The sequence below is a fragment of the Hypanus sabinus genome, chromosome 8 (genome assembly GCF_030144855.1).
Source record: "Hypanus sabinus isolate sHypSab1 chromosome 8, sHypSab1.hap1, whole genome shotgun sequence".
In the NCBI taxonomy this organism is placed as follows: Eukaryota; Metazoa; Chordata; class Chondrichthyes; order Myliobatiformes; family Dasyatidae; genus Hypanus; species Hypanus sabinus.
The window spans coordinates 19,318,472-19,338,853 of record NC_082713.1 but is presented as its reverse complement, the minus strand read 5'-3'; the positions used below and the strand labels follow the sequence as shown (position 1 = coordinate 19,338,853).

Sequence of the window (20,382 nt, the reverse complement as noted above, 5' to 3'; positions counted from 1 at the left end):
GAAATACCCCCTCATGTTTCCCTTAAACTTCTGCCCCCTAACTCTCAAATCATGTCCTCTCGTTTGAATCTCCCCTACTCTCAATGGAAACAGCCTATACACGTCAATTCTATCTATCCCTCTCAAAATTTTAAATACCTCGATCAAATCCCCCCTCAACCTTCTACGCTCCAATGAATAGAGACCTAACTTGTTCAACCTTTCTCTGTAACTTAATTGCTGAAACCCAGGTAACATCCTAGTAAATCGTCTCTGCACTCTCTCTAATTTATTGATATCTTTCCTATAATTCGGTGACCAGAACTGCACACAATATTCCAAATTTGGCCTTACCAATGCCTTGTACAACTTTAGCATTACATCCCAACTTCTGTACTCAATGCTTTGATTTATAAAGGCCAGCGTTCCAAAAGCTCTCTTCACCACCCTATCTACATGAGACTCCACTTTCAGGGAACTATGCACAGTTATTCCTAGATCTCTCTGTTCCTCTGCATTCCTCAATGCCCTACCATTTACTCTGTATGTTCTATTTGGATTATTCCTGCCAAAATGTAGAACCTCACACTTCTCAGCATTAAACTCCATCTGCCAACGTTCAGCCCATTCTTCTAACCGGCATAAATCTCACTGCAAGCTTTGAAAATCCACCTCATTATCCACAACACCTCCTACCTTAGTATCATCGGCATACTTACTAATCCAATTTACCACCCCATCATCCAGATCATTTATGTATATTACAAACAACATTGGGCCCATAACAGATCCCTGAGGCACCCCGCTAGTCACCGGCCTCCATCCCGATAAACAATTATCCGCCACTACTCTCTGGCATCTCCCATCTAGCCACTGTTGAATCCATTTTATTACTCCAGCATTAATACCTAACGACTGAACCTTCTTAACTAAACTTCCATGTGGAACTTTGTCAAAGGCTTTGCTGAAGTCCATATAGACTACATCCACTGCCTTACCCTCGTCAACATTCCTCGTAACTTCTTCAAAAAATTCAATAAGGTTTGTCAAACATGACCTTCCACGCACAAATCCATGCTGGCTACTTCTAATCAGATCCCGTCTATCCAGATAATTATAAATACTATCTCTAAGAATACTTTCCATTAATTTACCCACCACTGATGTCAAACTGACAGGTCTATAATTGCTAGGCTTCCTTCTAGAACCCTTTTTAAACAATGGAACCACATGAGCAATACGCCAATCCTCCGGCACAATCGCCGTTTCTAATGACATATTAAAGATCTCCGTCAGAGCTCCTGCTATTTCTACACAAACTTCCTTCAAGGTCCTGGGGAATATCCTGTCAGGATCCGGAGATTTATCCACTTTTAAATTTCTTAAAAGCGCCAGTACCTCCACCTCTTTAATTGTCATAGGTTCCATAACTTCCTTACTTGTTTCCCACACCTTAGACAATTCTCCTTAGTGAATACCGAAGAGAAGAAATCATTCAAAATCTCTCCCATCTCCTTCGGTTCCACACATAGCTGACCACTCTGATTCTCTAAGGGGCCAATTTTATCCCTCACTATCCTCTTGCTTTTAATATAACTGTAGAAACCTTTCGGATTTACTTTCACCTTATTTGCCAAACCAACCTCGTATCTTCTTTTAGCTTTTCTAATCTCTTTCTTAAGATTCCTTTTACATTCTTTATATTCCTCGAGCAATTCCTTTACTCCATGCAAACCTGACGTCCTGATGTACTGAATTTCATTATACACTTTAATAAAATCAAGTGTATAATTTTTCAGTTTTCATTCCAAATATTCATAGTGCCAGGCGGTTTTCAGGCTTCTAAAAATTTTATTTTATTTTCAGAAAGAAATTAATTCCTGCCCAGAGCAATGGTTGATCTGTGCAGCTGTTTTGGGGGGTGGGAGGATGGAATTAGAGGGGACATTGGGTGTATGTCATTTCCTGCTTGGATATATTTGTACCAGGTACCTGCGCGTGTACTGCTGTGTTGTGGTTGGGGGTTACAAAGTCAGATATAGACTAACTAAGCAGCAGTACCTGCTGAATAGCGAATGGGTAGCATAGCGATTTGCGAAACCCTTTAAACTGCTAGTGATCACCGACTGGGGTTCAATTCCTGCTGTTGCCTGTAATGACTTCGTGTGTTCTATCCTTGAATAACCAATGATAGATGTTGCTAACTTTTAATGTTCTCCCTGTGACCATGTGGGTTTGCTCTGGTTCTCTTCCCCCCCCCCACCCCCATTCCAATCGTGTACGGTTGGGGTTAGTGAGTTGTGGCGTGCTGTGGTGGTGTTGGAAGCGTGGCAACACTTTGGGAGTAAGAACAGGAAGGCAGATTATTATCTGAACGGTGTAGAGTTGGGTAAGGGAGAAATACAAAGAGATCTCAGAGTCCTTGTTCATCAGTCACCGAAGGTGAATGAGCAAGTGCAGCAGGCAGTGAAAAAGGCTAATGGAATGTTGGCCTTTATTACAAAGGGAATTGAGTACAAGAGCAAGGAAATCCTCTTGCATTTGTACAGAACCCTGGTGAGACCATACCTGGAGTATTGTGTACAGTTTTGGTCTCCAGGGTTAAGGAAGGACATCCTGGCTGTAGAGGAAGTGCAGCGTAGATTCATGAGGTTAATTCCTGGGATGTCTGGACGGTCTTGCGCAGAGAGGTTAGAGAAACTGGGCTTGTACACGCTGGAATTAAGGAGATTGAGAGGGGATTTGATTGAAACATAAGATTATTAAGGGATTGGACAAGATAGAGGCTGGAAATATGTTGAAGATGCTGGGAGAGTCCAGTACCAGAGGGCATGGTTTAAGAATAAGGGGTAGGTCATTTAGGACAGAGATAAGAAAAAACTTCTTCTCCCAGAGAGTTGTGGAGGTCTGGAATGCACTGCCTCAGAAGGTAGTGGAGACCAATTCTCTGGATGCTTTCAAGAAGGAGCTAGATAGGTATCTTATGGATAGGGGAATCAAGGGATATGGGGACAAGGCAGGAACCAGGTATTGATAGTAATTGATCAGCCTTGATCTCAAAATGGCGGTGCAGGCTCGAAGGGCTGAATGGTCTACTTCTGCACCTATTGTCTATTGACACGTATGGGCTTCCCCCACGTGCTCAGGTAGTGTCAGTCGTTGACATAAACGATGGGTTTCATTGTTTCAATATACGTGTGACAAATAAAGCTAAGCTTTGCTGTTCCATGTTCCCGTTGCCTTGTTTGTGGTGTGGCCTTGGGCAAGAGTATACGGCTGAAAATAGTAAAATGTGTGTCTTGGTCCACTTACAGCTGATGAAAATCTAAATTACCTTTGGGGCCCATCACGTTGGCAGCTCCCAGTTTCATTCATTGAAACCCAGGCTCCAGCCTATGACTGTTTTAATTTTCTACTGCTTTAATTAATCCCTTGCTTTGCTAGTTGGTTGAAATTGCAGTACCCTTTCCCTTTGGGTTTACATGACTTTTCAAAATCCTTGAAATTCTGCAAATAATTACACTTTGGATTTCTGTATTTATTCTTCAGTGAAGCTGTAAGTTAAATCAGGCCTACAGCTGTTTTCCCTCCACTAACTAGGTGATTCAATTTGACAGATATGTGCCATGATTCCATTTTGAGCGAAGAGATTATGCTGTTTGGCGTGTGGTGTCGTTCTAAGTGTATAACCTAGACTGGAGCGGACAAAGTGCAGTTTTATTGTGATGACACAAGCATTTGGACTGGATGGTCCTGAAGCAAGCTGCCGGTGCACGTAGCTGTGGACATAATTACTGCCTAGAATTTGCAGCTCTAATCTAATGAATTATATTCTGAGTTGACAACATAATCTCTGATGCATTTTGGGCAGTCAGCTTTGCAGAGTCACACGCACAAAATGTTGGAGCGATTCAGTAGGTCAGGCAGCATCCATGGAGGGGAATGAACAGCTGACATAATTGGGCGGAGACATTTCATTGGGACTTGGAAGGAAGGGCCCAAAGCCACGTTTGAAGATGAGGGGAGTACAAATGGCAGATGATAGGTAAGGGGGGGGAGGGGGAAACAGGGTGATGAATTAAGAAGCTGTCAGGTGATAGGTGGAAGAGGTAAAAGGCTGAAGAAGGAGGAATCTGATAGGAGAGGACAGTGGACCATGGAAGAAGGGGAAGGAGGTTCATACCCCCCCTTTCCTGTCTCATTCAAGGGTCACAGTCTGAACTGTTGACCATGCATTCCCCTCCATTTGCATGACCTGCTGAGTTCTTCCAGCATTTTGTGTTTGTTGCTCAAGATTTCCAGCGTCGGCAGAATCTCTTGTGTTTATACTTCAGAGAGTACTTGGGTTCAGTCCATGGGGGTGGGCACGTGTTTCCAGTTCTCCATCCCAACCCACACTGACCAATTGAGACCCAGCACAAACTTGAACAGAGGCCTGTCTTTCATCTGGACACATTGCAACCTGCTACAACTTCAGGAGTCCCAACTACTGTCTCTGTCGGGAATCTGTCTCGTATTGACTCAACTGGTTTCTTCCCCTGCCTCCAGCTTCCCTCGGAGCAGAGGTTGTGCTTGCCCCAGTGTCTCCCTGCTCTGCTTTTCTGTATTCCAGCATTCTTCCGTTTATGCTCTCATCTCTGACTGCTCCCATTTACTCGCTGATGAGAGAACTTTGCAACTTATCCACATGATCACATTGGCTTTAGCCCAGTAGAGCAGGGGTTCCCAACCTGGGCTCAACGGCATAAAAAAGATTGGGGCCCCCCTGCAACTTGAGTTTCTGCCTGCTTCCCAATTTTCATGGAGTCCTCGACCTGAAACATTAATGTTGTTTATTTAATTTTTGACAAAAGTTATGGGGACAGACAGGAGAATGCGGTTGAAACAACAAATAACCAGCAGACATGATGGGCTGAATGGCCTAATTCTGCTCCTGTGTGTTGTGGTCTTGCTGCCCTCGCACAGAGGGCATTGAATAATTAGCCTGTGCTTATCTTGACTGAAAGTCTTTCATGGATTACTTTGTGGAATGCCACCTGGTTGTTGTCCACTTTGTCTATGACTTGAGGATTTTTATTTACTTAGAGATGCAGGGCAGAGTAGGTCCTTCTGGCCCTTTGAGCCACGCAGCCCCAACAACCCCGATATAACCCTAACCTCATCACAGGATAATTTGCAATGACCAATTAACCTACCTGGTACGTCTTTGAACTGTGGAGGAAACCAGAGAACCGACACATTCCATGGGGAGGACATGCACCTTATAGAACGGCACCGGAATTGAACTCTAAACTCTGGATCGGCCCTGAGCGATAATGGCATCATGCAAATTTCCACGCTTCCATCATGTCATTCATGGCAAATGTTCTGAACTTCAACTATTCTTAATCAAACCATATTGTACAAATCTCGCTGCCAATTTTGAGGGTGTTTCCATTGCTGGGAATGCAAAATTGTGTTCAAGAACTGATGAATGTGACTGTACATAGCTTCAGAGATGGCATTGTGGATGTGTGCCAATGGTCTTTAATATATATTGCAAAACTCTGAATATTTTAAAAGTGCAAGGTAAATTTTTGCTTCTAATGGAAACGAAAATCTTGAACTTAGACTGACATGAGTCAAAAGTTGGCTTTGTTTCCAAGTTGCCACATTTCTATTAGATTATTTATTGTAACCCACAGGGTAAAATGGTTGTACTATATGTATAAGCTAGTACCCCCCACCTGCCCCCCCCCCCCCCGGAACAGGCCCTTTAGCATCACGGTCAGTACAAACATCGTGGGCCAAAGTTAAATTAATCGGCCTCCATTCCATACATGTTCTTCAGCAGCTCCCCCATGGGCACTGGCCTCCCCTTGCCGGGATCCAGGATATCTTCAAAGGCAGCACCCATTATTAAGGGCCCCCTTCACCCAGGACATGCCCCCTTCTTATTGCTGCCATCAGGGAGGAGGTACAGAAGCTTGAAGGCTCACATTCAGTGACTCAGAAACAGCTTCTTTCCCTTTGCCATCAGAATTCTGAATGGACATTGAATATGTGAGCACTTCCTCATTTTTTATATTTAAATTTTGTGTATATATTTACAGTAATTTATAGTTTGAGTATTGCAATGTACTGCTGCCGCATAACAAATTTTGTGACACGTGTCAGTGATATTAAACCTGATTCTGGTGTCTGTGTGTCTGTCAAAATGCCTCTGGGTGCTTTAACCACCAACCTTGGCAGCACTCTCCAGTCAGGCACCCACCACTCGTGCTTGAATTTTGCCCCCCACATTTCATTTTCCTCACTTCATGCCCTCTAATATTTGACATTCCACCTTTTGAAAATAATTGACTATATCGGTAATTTATCATTGTCACGTGTACCAAGCTACTGTTGCAAACTGTTCATACAGATCCAATCATTACACAGTGCATTGTGGTTGAACGAGGGAAAATGATGACCATGGTGAATAAAATGTAAAAGCTACTAAGTGCAGAGCAGGTAATCTTGCACGGCATTGTTCATGTGAGGCCAAGAGTCCAGCTTTATGTACAAGAGGTCTGATCAAGAGTCTGATAATAGTGGGATAGAAGCTGTCTTTGAGCCTTGATAGTGCATGTGCTCAGAGAGCAGGGGGGGTGTTTGGGGTCTTGTCCTATCTATAACCTCTATAAGCTTCTATTTACGCTCCCCCCCCCCCCACCGGCCTCAGCATTAGAGAAAGCAATCCAGGTTCGTTCAACCTTGTAGGCAATATATAACCTTATTGCACAGTTAAAATTGGCACTACTCTTTGTATTGGACATGATTGTGATGGGATCATGTAGAACAGTTTGGCTCTGGGCTTCATGTATATTTAATAGTTTTGCAATGCAAACAGGAAAATGGAACATGAAGGTTATTTTGCATGGGTTTGCCTAACTGCTTGCTTCCCTGAAGTACCTCCAGTTCAGCCAATCTGTAATGATCTTTTAAGGGAAATGTAATTTTGCCCTCATGCAGTACTCACCGTATTCAATATCAGACCATTAGACATAGTAACAGACCGGGTCATTTTGTCCATTGAGTCTGCTCTGCTATTCCATCATGGTTAATTTATTATCCTTCTCAACCCTATTCTCCTCCTGCCTTCCCTCCATAACCTTTGACACCCTGACTAATCAAGAGCCTGTCAACCTCCACTTTAAATACACCCAACTGACTTTACCTCCACAACCATCTGTGGCTATGAATTCCACAGATTTGCCTCCTTGCTAAATAAATTCCTTGTCTCTGTTCTAAAGGGACGTCCTGTATACTTTGAAGACTAATGGGGGGGTGGGGGTGGTACCTTGAAAATCTGATTGTTTCAGAACTTGAGTAACTAAGTTTATTTTAGTTTCCTGAGAACTTTGACCATTGATTTGCTGCTGTCCTGGTCATCAGTTTTCAGTAACTTGCTGGATAGAAGTCTAGAGGACCTTGACATGGAATTCTAAGCCATTAGCAGTGCCTGCTGTTTGAACTTCTGAAGAGCTCCTGACCTGGTCTAGGCAGGATAAAAAGCAGCATGGGCACTCTCTGGGTGCACTCTTCAGACCACACTTGGTGTAGTCTGAGCAGTTTTGGGCTCCTTATTTAAGAAAGGATGTGCTGTCTTTAGAGAGGGTCCAGAAGAGATTCATGGGAATGATGCATGAATGAAAGAGTTAATTACGAGGAGCTTTCGATGGGTCTGTACTCACTGGAGTTCAGAAGAATTGGAGTGGAATCTCATTGAAACCTCCTGAATATTGAAAGGCCTAGAGTGGATGTGAAGTAGATGTTTTTTATGGTGGGGGAGTACAAGACCAGAGGAAATGGCCTTGGAATACAACAGGGGTTCCCAATTTGGGGTCCACAGACCCTTTGCTTAATGGTATCAGTCCATGGCATAAATGTTGGGAACCCCTGGCAAATGGGGACATCCCTTTAGAACCGATATGAGGAATTTCTTTAGCCAGAGGGTGGTGAATCTGTGGAATTCCTTGCCAAGTTATTGGGTATATTTAAAGTGCGGGTCCATAGGTTCCTGATTAGTAGTGGAGAAGGCAGGAGAACGGAGTTGAGGGGATAATAAATCAGTCATGATGGGATGGCAGAGACTTGCTGGGCAGAATAGCCTAATTCTGCTCTTGTGTCTTTTGGAGCGGCAGTTCAGAGCCCTTTGTTTGGTAGAAATCAATAAAAGTAAGAAAGATTTGTGTTTTTTTTTAAAGAAAGCTTTCACTTGGCACACCCAAGTGCAGTCAGTGAAACATTCACCATGCGGTGGGAGTTTGTAACTTCTGATAGGTTTGTCAGATGGATGGTAACTGATGTGTGAAGTAAGCAGAGAAGACTTGATGATTGGGGTGAACAGGTGGAATGTAGAGTTTAATGTGTTTGTGACCTTTGTTTCAGATTAAGTTACCTGCTAGTATAATTAATGCTTTGTGCATCTGCTGTAAGTGGGAAATTTCAGATTCTAAATGAGTATTCAAGGTTTGCCCAAAATAACTGTGGGACCTCCCCTTCTCCCCCCTGGCTGTTTTGGTTGAGGTATCACATGGTCGAAGGGAATGTCTGGTACAGTGAAGACAAGAGATTCTGCAGATGCTGGAAATCCATAGCAACGCACAGTGCTGGAGGAATTCGGGTCAAGCAGAACCTATGGATGGGAGAACGCAGCCAACATTTCAGGCCAAACTCTTCAATGAGACTCCTTCAACAGTGCTGATGAAGACTCGGCCCAAAATGTCAGCTGTTTATTCCCCTCCGTATTCCACCTTTGTGTGTTGCTCTAGTGTAGTTAACCAAGCTTTCCAAATTGTCTTGGAATTGGGGTGACATGGTAGTGTAGCAGTTAGTGTTAGCAACCCAGGTTCAATTCTGCTGCTGTCTGTTAGTACATTCTCCCCATGAATTTTCTGGGAGCTCCAGTTTCCTCCCACATTCCAAAGACATGCAGGTCACATGGGTGTAATTGGGCGGTGTGAGCTCATTGGTCCGGAAGTGCCCGTTACTGTGGGGGGGGGGGGGGAGAGAGAGAGAGAGAGTGTGTGTGTGTGTCCTTAACGCCTGGTGGAGTCGTCATGGTGCTGTCACCGATCTTTTTGGTGATAGCTCATTGTAGACTGTGTCTTGGGCACCTGAAACCTGGCGGAGCCCATCCCTTTCCAGGTTTTTGGAGCCGGCTGGATTAGAACTTGGGAGCCTTCGCTCCGAAGTCCGGCGCTGATGTCACTACGCCTGGTGAAATTGAAGGAAATTCTGCTCCTTTGCGGCATGGGAGAATGTTTCTTCCTGACATCAGCTCTTAATGGCCTTGCTACCATTTTAAGGATTTGGCAGTGAGGCAACGCTTCACTGTAAGTCTGCTTGGGTTGTCCACTGTACCTGATGCTCTCGATGCAATCTCCTCTACATCAGTGAGACCCGATGCAAACTTGGGAACCACTTCTGTGAGCACCTTCAGTCCATCCGCATTAAGCAGGATTTTCTCGTGGTCAGCCATTTCAATTCCCTATTCCAGCATGTTGTTCCATGACCATCTCTACTGCCATGATGAGGCCACCCCCAGGTTGGAGGGGCAACACTACATACTCTGTCCGGGCAGCCTCCAACCTGATGGCATGGACACTGATTTCTCTCCTTTTCCCCCTTCTGTTGTTCCGGTCCCCATTCTGGTTCTCTTGTCTCTTCTCACCTGTCTGTCACCTACCCATACGGATCTTCCTTCCTTTCTCCCATGAGCCACCCTCCTCTCCTATCAGATTCCTTCTTCTCCATCTCTTTACCTCTTCCACCAATCACCTCCCAGTTTTTTGCTTCACCCGCACCCATCACCTTCTAGCTTGTACTCTCCCCCCCCCCCCCCCCCCACACCATTATTCTGGCTTCTTCCCCCCTCCCTCTCCAGTCCTGATGAATAGTCGGTCTGAAACATCAACTGTTTATTCCTTTCTGTGGATGCTGAGGGCCTGTTGGGTTGTACCAGCATTTTGTATGTTTCAGTGTACAGTACATGCGATAAACCTGCATCTCAAATCAAATATACTTCGGAAGCTCGTAAGACATTCAACAGCAAAATCAAGCTAATAACGTTTTGAACAGAGATACCCTGGAGTTGTAAAGAACTGAGTGCCAAGCAGTCAATGCACTGAAATCTACAGTTTGTACATTTGGTGGTCACTGCCAGAACTGGGGAGCTGAGAGAAATATATTATCAGATGCTGGAATTTCATTGTCTATTGGGTAGTGTTTTTTTTTGGGAAGTCCCAAGTGTAAAAGGTTTCCCATATGTCTTTTGAATTCAGAGTATTTTGGGCAATCCACATTTGGAATGGAGCAGTCTATAGTTCTTGAATTTTAAGGGTGGTGGGCATGTAGTTTCGGCTTTTTCTTCACACGCTTCTGCTTGGTGAAGCTTCTAATTGCGTCACTGTGAAAAGTCTGTGAACCCTGTGTCAGTGAGCCTTTCAAATCGGGAAGCATCTAAGCCAGTATCCAGTTCCACTTCTGTGTGTGCTGATTTATAAAAGGGGCAAGAATCTGGGAAGCAGAACTTGTTAAATACGGGGGGTTTCTATGCTTTGGTAACCAGTTGAAATTTTAATCCTGAGGATTTGTGATGTGGTTCAGTGTGACAGGAAATCAACCCCAAACGATTCACTCATTCAGGGGAGCACTTAAAGAAATTGCTAATCACAAGATGCAGGAAACCTTGAACAATAGACTCAAAATTCTGGAGGAATTAAACGGGTTAGGCAGCCTCTATGGAGAGGAATAAAAGAAATTGTTATTTACTTGGCATTGATGGTAAATTGTGATTCTGCTGCAAACACAACTGGGGCCTCTCTGCACGTTAAAAACATGTTAGCTTGCTGTTTTTTTTTCTTGAATGTCTTTATAAACTTTGCACAAAATTAATTTATTAGCATCCTCTCAGTGTTATCATTCACTCGGGCCATTTAATTCCTTCTACTGACATCACCATAGTGATGCTGTGGATTCTGCCATATTAATCCTGTCTCTCCTTGCATCGCCTCTGATATCTCCTAATGACAGCCAACCCATAGATGGAGCTCTGTCCTCCATCACCCAATCTCTTTCCGCCCTTGACCTAAGGAACTCCCAAACTTCTCCAACCTCCTAACAACTGAACTGTTCCCTCCCCCGCCCAGCTTTTGTTAAATCCCTGCAATTCTTCCCCAGTTCTTCGGGTGTCATTCGACATCACCCCACCTGCTGGTTTGGGTGTCTCACTGGTATGGGCTCCACAGCACCCGGTGGGCAGAGGATGGGCAGGTCCCCACCGTTGCTTCACCTGAACCCATCTCGGCAGCGCAGTTTGCATCCTGTGAGCTGAACTGGAACAGGGCTTCCTCCCCAGCAAGCAGGGGTCCAGGAACCCCTCTGTTAATGGTAGGGGTCTATGGCATAAAGGTTGGGAACCCCTGCTTTAGGGAGATTAGCTTTATCTGTCACATTGAAGCATGCAGTAAAATTTTGTGTCAAGTCATGTCAGCGATGGCTGTGCTGGGCAAGCCTACACGTGCCACCATGCTGCCGACACCATGTGTCATGCTGACAGCTTGTGAACCCTAAACGGTACATCTTTGGAATGCTGGCGGAACCCCACACGGTCAGGGGCATCACATACAAACAAACTCCTGACAGGCTGTGTGGGAATTGAAGCATCGTGCTAACAGTTACGCTAATGTGTCCGTTTACCACGTTTTTAAACACTTAGTAATGCTCCCGTTTAGGAGGGGAATAAAAGGCCTTCTGGATTTTGTTTTGAGAGAGACATTCTCAACCTGGGCTCCATGGATCCCTCGGTTAACGGTAGGGGTCCATGACTTAAATGTTGGGAGCTCCTGTTTTAAGAGGACCTGGATCACTGGTAACAATTAGCCAGACAATACCTTTTGTTCTGTAAAGCCCAGTGTTTTATCCCCACAGTAAAATTCTGCTGCAAAGTCGGAGTCGGCTGGTTCGAGGCGAACCAGGTTCAAATCCGGCTGGCTCCTTGCACGCTTTTCGTCTGTACTGGGCCGAGTATTGAGCTGGCAACTCAGCCTCCTGGATAAAGAAACAGGCCAAAGTGCTAAAGAATTGGCAAGGTCACTGCCCGATGTGCCACAAGACGCGAAAAGGAACAACATAGACAGAGTTGACGGATCAAAATCCGGAACCGTGCACGTCGCGAATTCTGCAAGTCTGAAATCAATATTTTGAAACTGGTGCAGAATCTCCATATTTTTAATTACCCCAGCATGATTTTGGCTATGTGGCTGGCAACTAAATACATTCAATATTGTATAAAATGGATCTGATAGTGAAACTTGATACTGTTTTTGAGTTGTGTAAAATGTCATTCATGATTTTTGGATTGACCCTCTCAAAACGTCATCTGTTTGCTTGGATTTAATAATGCTCCTGCTTGGATTTTGGAACCTGAGTTCTTCCACAATTTCTCAGTTTTCATAGCTGGGCCATTTTAAAGGTGTAAACTACTGGGCTGTTGCAGCAATAGACCATTATCGGCATGAAGGAGTTTACGGTGGAAAATTGGACAAAATGGAGCATCACAGTCTGATACTTTCACATTGTATGAATTGACATTTGGAGTGGGCGGAGCATGCAAGGCCTCTGGTCTCTAAGTAACATTACATTGTCTAATATTTGAAGTCATGACATTACCCAGTGTGTACAGGTGGAACAGTGATCGATTTCAGTAAAATGTATCTTTTTTAAAAAAAGAACACCTAGTGATAGACCAGTGGAGGATGGATACATGCCTTTTGGCCCAACCAGTCTCTGCTGACCATGTAGCAAGTTCTGATTTCCTGTGCTTAGCCCTTCCCTGTACCTGTCCAAGTGCTGTGTAAATGATACTATTGTACCTACCTTAACCACTTCCTTGCTCATATACTCACCACCCTCTGCAGGGGAAAAACTATCTTTTGAATTATTTCCCTCCCCTCGCCACAAATCTGTCCCTCTAGTTTTGGACTCTACTACCCAGAAGAAAAGACTGCTACCATTTTGTGTGTGTGTCTCTAATGATCTTGAACATCTTTGTAAGGAACCTTGCAACTTTTTTATTCCTTGACACTTCTATTTCCATTTCCTAGTTTGCATGTAACCTGTGCATTAGGGCACTGGTGGGAGGGCAAGAGGGGGATAGTCTGTATACCAGGGAACCATCTAATATCCTGTGCTTCAAGATTCTAGTTTACTTATCACATGTATATTGAAATGTACAGTGAAATGTGTTGATTGCGTCAGCAACCAACGCACCCAAGGGTGTGCGGGAGGTAGCCTGCAAGTGTTGTTACCCAGTCCAGTGCCCAAACTGGCATGCCGACAATGCTCGGCAGGACAATGCACGTGCAAACCATCAACAGCAAAAACTAGCAACACTCACAAAATGCCGGTGGAACGCAGCAGGTCAGGCAGCATCTATAGGGAGAAGTGCTGTCGACGTTTTGGGCCGAGACCCTTCGTCAGGACTACTAGCAGCATTCCACCAGCATTTTGTGTGTGTGTTGCTTGAATTTCCAGCATCTGCAGATTTCCTCGTGAACAGCAAAAACTAGCTCTGTTTCTCCCTCCCTCTTGCACGTACACAGTCCTCCAGCCCCAAGAACAGCCTGTATTCTTCGGCCTGCAGTTTGCTCTGATTCGTACCTGAACTTTTACACTCAAACTCAGTTGTGATAGCACAACAGAAAATCTGAGGGTTAGAGTTTCTGTTCAGCTGAGGCTGAACAATGGACAATGTAAGAAATTGTCATGTGCAATCTAACAAATTGAAGGCATGGATGCATAATGTATTTTAACATCTGAGAACAGTCTGTACGTATTAGAGCTGAGGGGTAAGGTCCGGGGATGCGTGACCAGGTCCTTTGCCCCCTCTGTCTACATTGCCCCATTTACACTAATCCTATGTAAATCCCATTTTTTTGTTCTTGTCAACTCGGACCAGATTCTGCTGCCCACCTACACACCAAGGGGAACTTAGTGACCAATTAACTCTTCAATTTGTGATGTGGGGCAGCTGTCATAGTCTCAGGGAGAATGCAATGTGGGACAGAAGTCAAGTAGTTACAGGGAGACCGTGTGAACCAGACATCAACTCTTGAGATAGTACCTGTACTGAAAAGTTCAAAGTAAATTTACTGAAGTACGTAGGTCATCTGAGATTCACTTTCTGGTGGGTATTCACAGTAAATCCTGGGAACCACAATAGAATCAGTGAAAGACCACACCCAACAGAATGGACAAACCAAAGTGCAAAAGACAAACTGTACAAACACAAAAGAGAAGTAATAATAAATAAGCAGTAAATATTAAGAACCTGAGATGATGAGTCCTTAGGTTGTAGGAATATCTTGGTGATGGGGGAAGTGAAGTTATCCACTCTGGTTCAAGAGCCTGATGGTTGAGGGGCAATAATTGTTCCTGAACCATATGGTATGGGTCCGGAGGCTCCTGTAGCTTCCTGAGAGCAACAAGGAGAGAGCGTAACCTGTACGGTGGGGCTTCTTGCTGCGACAGCACTCCATGTAGATGTGCTCAATGGAGGGGGAGAGTTTCACTTGTGGACTGGGCTGAATCCACTACTTTGTGTAGCATTCTCCGACGAGCTTAGCTTGTACCTCCAAGGTCGAGGGTTAATCTTGAGCTGTTCAGAGTTGTGCGTGAAACTTGTTTCCATAACAACAATGTTTTTGACTCCCTACCATCAGATAGGACAGAACTGTTAGGATGGCAATCGGTTTCCTCCCCCGGGCTGTGAGTCTACTGAACTCCCTGCCCCCACCCAGGTCTCATCACAAGTGAAGTGTCAGGAATATTATACGGTTTACTTTTTGTGTTGTAAATGTACATTGTTAATTTGTGTGTTGTGTATGAGTTATATGAGCTGTATTGTGTACGTTGGCTTGGAAGAACATGTATATATGTGTATGGTTGAATGACAGTAGACCTGAATTTGATGAATGTTCTTGCACCCTGTGATTAAAAGGTGTCCTTGTGTTCAATCTGGTTGAAAGCAGCTCAGTAAGCTTCTGCCGGGGTTGTGTTGATTGGCAACGGAGAGTGCATACCTCTGACCTCTGCTACTGAACACTCGAGGACAGTGACTCTCTGTGACTAATGCGGTTGGTTCAGTCGGCGCAGCACATTCATATTCTTTATACTCTGAGCGTTAGCTGACTGAGACGAATGGAGCACTCTGACCAGGCAAGGACTTCACCTGCAATCCCAGAGGATTTATTACCTGGTGTATCTGAAATGGCTCCTGTGTCTCCGCTCCAGTAGCTGGATGCGACAGGATTGTGGATCAGCCTGGCAGTACTGCCCATTCCTTGTCCTTCTGCGGCTGGACAGTTTCCAGGAACTGAGATATTTACAGTGGCTTCAGTGTGGGTAGAGCTGGTTGACTGCCCCATCAAACAAGTAACTCACTCATTCATCATTCATTTAGAATGCAATTTAGTCTGCCCTGTTTTTTTACCCTTTCTAAATTAAGATAAATTAGCTGAACCCTTGGCTGCTCTGATTTGTGACTCGAATGCCCGACTCCATTGTCTCTGGCTTTCCACCTTTTTCAGCCACGAGACTCGGCAGATGGAGAAACTCGGCATCTCCCGTGAGGAATAAAGAGGCAGTGTTTGGGGCCGAGACCTTTCACCAGGAAGGAAAGTGGGAGAGGAAGGAATAGCAGCTGGTGGGTGATGGGTGGGACTAGGAGAGGGGATGAAGTAAGAGGCTAAAAGGTGAGGGGCTGTAGAAGGAGGAATCTGATAGGAGAGGAGAGTGGACCAGGAAAGAAAGGGAAAGAGTGAGACCAGAAGGAGGTGATAGGCAGGTGAGGAGAAAGAAAGGGGGTAAGAGAGGGACCCAGAATGGGGAATAGAAAAAGAGAAGGGGAAGAGGGGTGAAATAACCAGAAGATGGAGGTCAATGTTCACAGAAATCTACAACACATTACGGGCCCTTCAGCCCATACTGTGTGCTGACCATGTAACCTACTCTAGAAACTGCTTAGAATTACCCTACCGCATAGCCCTCTTTTTCTAAACTCTGTGTACCTACCCAAGTCTTTTAAAAGACCCAATTGTATCCACCTCCACCACCGTTGCTGGCAGTCCATTCCATACACCCACCACTCTCTGTGTGGAAAAACTTGCCTCTGACATCCCCCTTTTTATCTATTGCTAACCTCCTTATATCTATGTGCCGTTGTGTTAGCCATTTCAGCCCTGGGGAAAAGCCTCTCATCATTTTGTACATCATCTGGTCATTTCTCATTCTCCTTCACTCCAAGGAGAAAAGGCCAAGTTCACTCAACCTATTTGCATAAGACACACTCTCCAATCCAGGCAACATCCTTGTAAATCTCCTCTGCACCCTTTCTATGGTTTCAATACCTTCCTGACCAGAAATGAAGACAGTACTCCAAGTGAGGTCTGACTAATGTCTCTTATAGCTGTAACATTACCTCATGGTTTTTGAACTCAATCCCACAGTTGATGAAGACCAAAACACCTTCTTAAAAACACTGTCAACCTGTGCAGCAGCTTTGAGTGTCCTAAGGACATGGACCCCAAGATGTCGCTGATCTTCCATACTAGCAGGAGACCTATTCTGCCTTTAAATTTGACTTGCCAAAATGAACCACTTGACACTTACCTGGGTTGAAATCCATCTGCTACTTCTCAGCACAGTTCTGCATTCTATCTCTGTCCTGCTGTAACCTCTGACAGCCCTCCTCCACACAATTCACAACACCCCCAACCTTTGTGTCATCAGCAACTTTACTAACCCACCCTTCTACTTCATCCAGGTCTTTTATATTTAAAAATATCACAAAGAGGAGGGGTCCCAGAACAGATCTCTGCAGAACACAGCTGGTCACTGACCTCCATGCAGCATACAAACCATCCACAAACACCCTTTGCCTTCTGTGGTCAAGCCAGTCTGGATCCACAAAGCAAGATCTCCTTGGATCCCATGCCTCCTTACTTTCTGAATGAGTCTCACATGGGGAACCTTATCAAATGCCTTGCTGAAATCCATATACACTGCATCCACTGCTCTACCTTCATCAATGTGTTTTGTCACATCCTCAAAGAATTCAATCAGATTTGTAAGGCACAACCCACCCTTGACAAAGCCATGCTGACAATCCCTAATCAGATTATATCTCTCCAAATGCTCATAAATCCCGCCTGTCAGGATCTTCTCCAACAACTTGCCCGCCACTGAAGAAAGACTCACTGGTCTATAATTTCCTGGGGTTATCTCTGCTCCCTTTCTGGAAGAAGGGGACAACATTTGCAATCCTCTGGTACTTCTGTCCCTATTAATGATGCAAAGATGGTCTCCAGAGATTTAGCCATCTCCTCCCTCGCTTCCCACAGTAGCCTGGGGTATATCTTGTCTGGTCCCATCGACATATCTAACTTAATACCTTTCAAAAGCTCCAGCACATCCTCTTTCTTAATGTCTGTGCACTCAGTTCACTGTAAGTCATCACCAGAATTGCCAAGGTCCTTTACCCCAGTGAATACTGAAGCAAAGTATTCATTAAGTACCTTTGCTACCTCCTCTAGATTGTCATCAGATTGGAAGTTACCCAGAGAGAATGAGATGTTGCTGTTTTTTTTTGTTGCTCCCCCCCTCCCCTCCCCAATCAAGGCTTCATTGGCCAGTTTCCCCATTCCCCTTGTTGCTGAATACAGCCTATGAAAGGTTTCAGGCTTTGAACACAAGCGCCACTCTGTGCCTTGTGGCAACATAGTGACAAACACAAACGGGCTGTGTGTGTGTGCGGCTGGCGCCCAATAATAAACCTTTCTCCACCATCTCTTTGCTATTCGGTCCACGTATTCATTAGCCGTCTCTACCATCTGTCCATCTTCTTGCTCTGAAGTATGTTTGGGCCTCTGTTTACATACAATAAAAGAAACCAGTTTTTTCTCAGAAGAAACAGAATCTTGGGTTTTAGAAATACAAGGAGAAACTATGGATTTGGTCCAACGTACGTGAATGTTCTCTGCTGTGAGTAGAGGTCTGGGAAAGTAGATGCAAGATGCCTGGATGCCAAATCTTCACAGGCTGTTACCTGTTTGTCCCAGAGACTGGAAAAAACATGATTCAGCTGAATTCTGTGTGGCAGCATGCTTGTCTTTGATTCAGAAGGTTCAGAGTTCAAGTCCCATTCAGGAACCTTGAGATTGAAAGTACATTTATTATCAAAGTATTTATGCAGTACACAACCCTGAGATACCCACAGACAGCCACAAAACAAAGAAACACCACGGAACCTGTTCAAAGAAAAACATCAAACTCCCAAATGCAAAAAAAAAATCAAGCAAACAGGAAAAAAAAGCGGAAAAAAAAAACACTGAATATAAAACATCAAACTACACAGTCATTGAAACAGTCCAGGAATATTTAGTTCAATGTAGTGCTGTGTTGTTCATTGGCTGCAGGCAGCAGAGACGGTCTGTCCCTATCAACATCGCACAAAATAGCCACAAAAAAAGAGCCGATCCACAAACTGCGTCACATAAACCTTCCCCAAGACCCAAGACTCCGGCAGCATCGAGCAAGAGGGAGAGAGGGAGATGAATTGAATGCGGCTCCCAGGCACTTTCCTCTGGGAGCAGCAAGAGAGAGGCTGTTTGCACACAGACAGCCAGCGTTGAAAACCCGCTCTTGTCTTCGGTTTTCAGTCTTCCTCAACGCTTCGATCAGCGAGGTGGAGTCGTTCATGGGCCAGCGCCCTGTCCCCAGGCTTCTTGGCCTTCAGGCCCACACACTTCGCTTGAAACCTCACTGAACTTCCTTGGAGACAGCAAAGTGGCAGATCACTCAATCAGCCCAAGAGCACACCACCAAAATGTAAATCACAGGTTCCGATAGTAGCTGAATCAAATTTGAAAGTAGTAGTAGTAGTAAAAATTTCATGAGCTGTCTGAAGAGCATCACTTTTGGTTACCAAACACAAGGAAATCTGCAGATGTTGGAAATTCAAACAACACACACAAAATGCTGGTGGAGCGCAGCAGGCCAGGCAGCATCTATAGGAAGAAGCACTGTCGATGTTTCGGGCCGAGACCTAACGAAGGGTCTCGGCCCAAAACATCGACAGTGCTTCTCCCTATAGATGCTGCCTGGCTTGCTGTGTTCCACCACCATTTTGTGTGTGTCACTTTTGGTTACTTTGTTTATTTGCCGGCACTTCAGCATAGTGCAGAACTGGATTGGTCTTGAGGTACTGTACAGTGGAAAGCTTATCTGTTCATACAGATCAGATCATTACACAGTGCATTGAAGAAGAACAAGATAAAATAATAGCAGTATGCACCTAAGATGCAACATACTTGAGGAACTCAGTCAGGTTGAGGGGAATAAACAGTTGATGTTTCAGCTCAAGACCCTTCACCAGCACTGGAAAGGGAGGGGACAGAAGCTGGAATAACGTGGAGGGGGGAAGAGGAGTACAAGCTGGTAGGTGATAGATGAGACCGGGTGGGAGGGGGGATGAAGTGAGAAGGTGGTAAGTGGAAGAGGTAAAAGGGCTGAAGAAGGAGGAATCTGAAAGGAAAGGACAGTAGACCATGGAAGAAAAGGGAGAAGATAGGGAAGCAGATAGAGAAGATAGGCTGGGCATGAGGATGGGAGATGAAGAGAAAAGGTGAGTGGGTGACCAGAAAGACCAAAAAAAAACAGTGGGGAGGAGAAACAGAGGAGAGTGGTTACTGGAGGTCTGAGAAATTAATGTTCATGCCATCAGGTTGGAGACAGCCCAGGTGGACATTGTGGCTACAGAGGAGGCTGTGGATAAATGTGTCAGTGTGGGAATAGGAAGTTGAAATGAATTGGCTGTCCACCAGGAATTCCTGGCTTTTGTAGTGGACCAATGGAAGGCTGGCATTCCTGCGCAGTGTGGAGGGAGCATCATGTTATGTTTTGCAAGGAAATTAAACTGAATCCCTCAACCAGGTGTGAAGGATCCCGAGGAGCTGTTTTAAAATAGGAAATTGGAGTTCTCTTTGTGATTTTGGTTGATCTTCGGCCTAGTTTGACAGCTTTTTTGTCATTTGTCTTTTTGTTGAGGCTTCCTGTGGGCAAACTGGCTACTAAATTACACAAAATGACCTGTGCTTCGAGCATTTAATTGGCTGTAAAACACTCTAATGTCCCGTTTAGAGTCCAGGCCCAAGACGTTGACTGTTTATTCCTCTCCATGGACGCTGCCTGACCTGCTGAGTTCCTCCAGTAGCTTATGACTTGCTCTGGATTTCCAGCATCTGCAGAATCTCTTGTTTCTGTAATGTTCTGTTTGGAACTATAAAGTGTTATGGAAACCTTTCTTTAATCCATGATGCA

General features: G+C 44.7%; 1 protein-coding gene across 5 annotated transcripts in view; it reads left to right on the top strand.

Annotated features, from left to right (window-relative positions):
- LOC132397942 (septin-6) overlaps positions 1–20,382 on the top strand; it is a 74,422-nt gene that overhangs the window by 20,738 nt on the left and 33,302 nt on the right. The window lies entirely within an intron of this gene.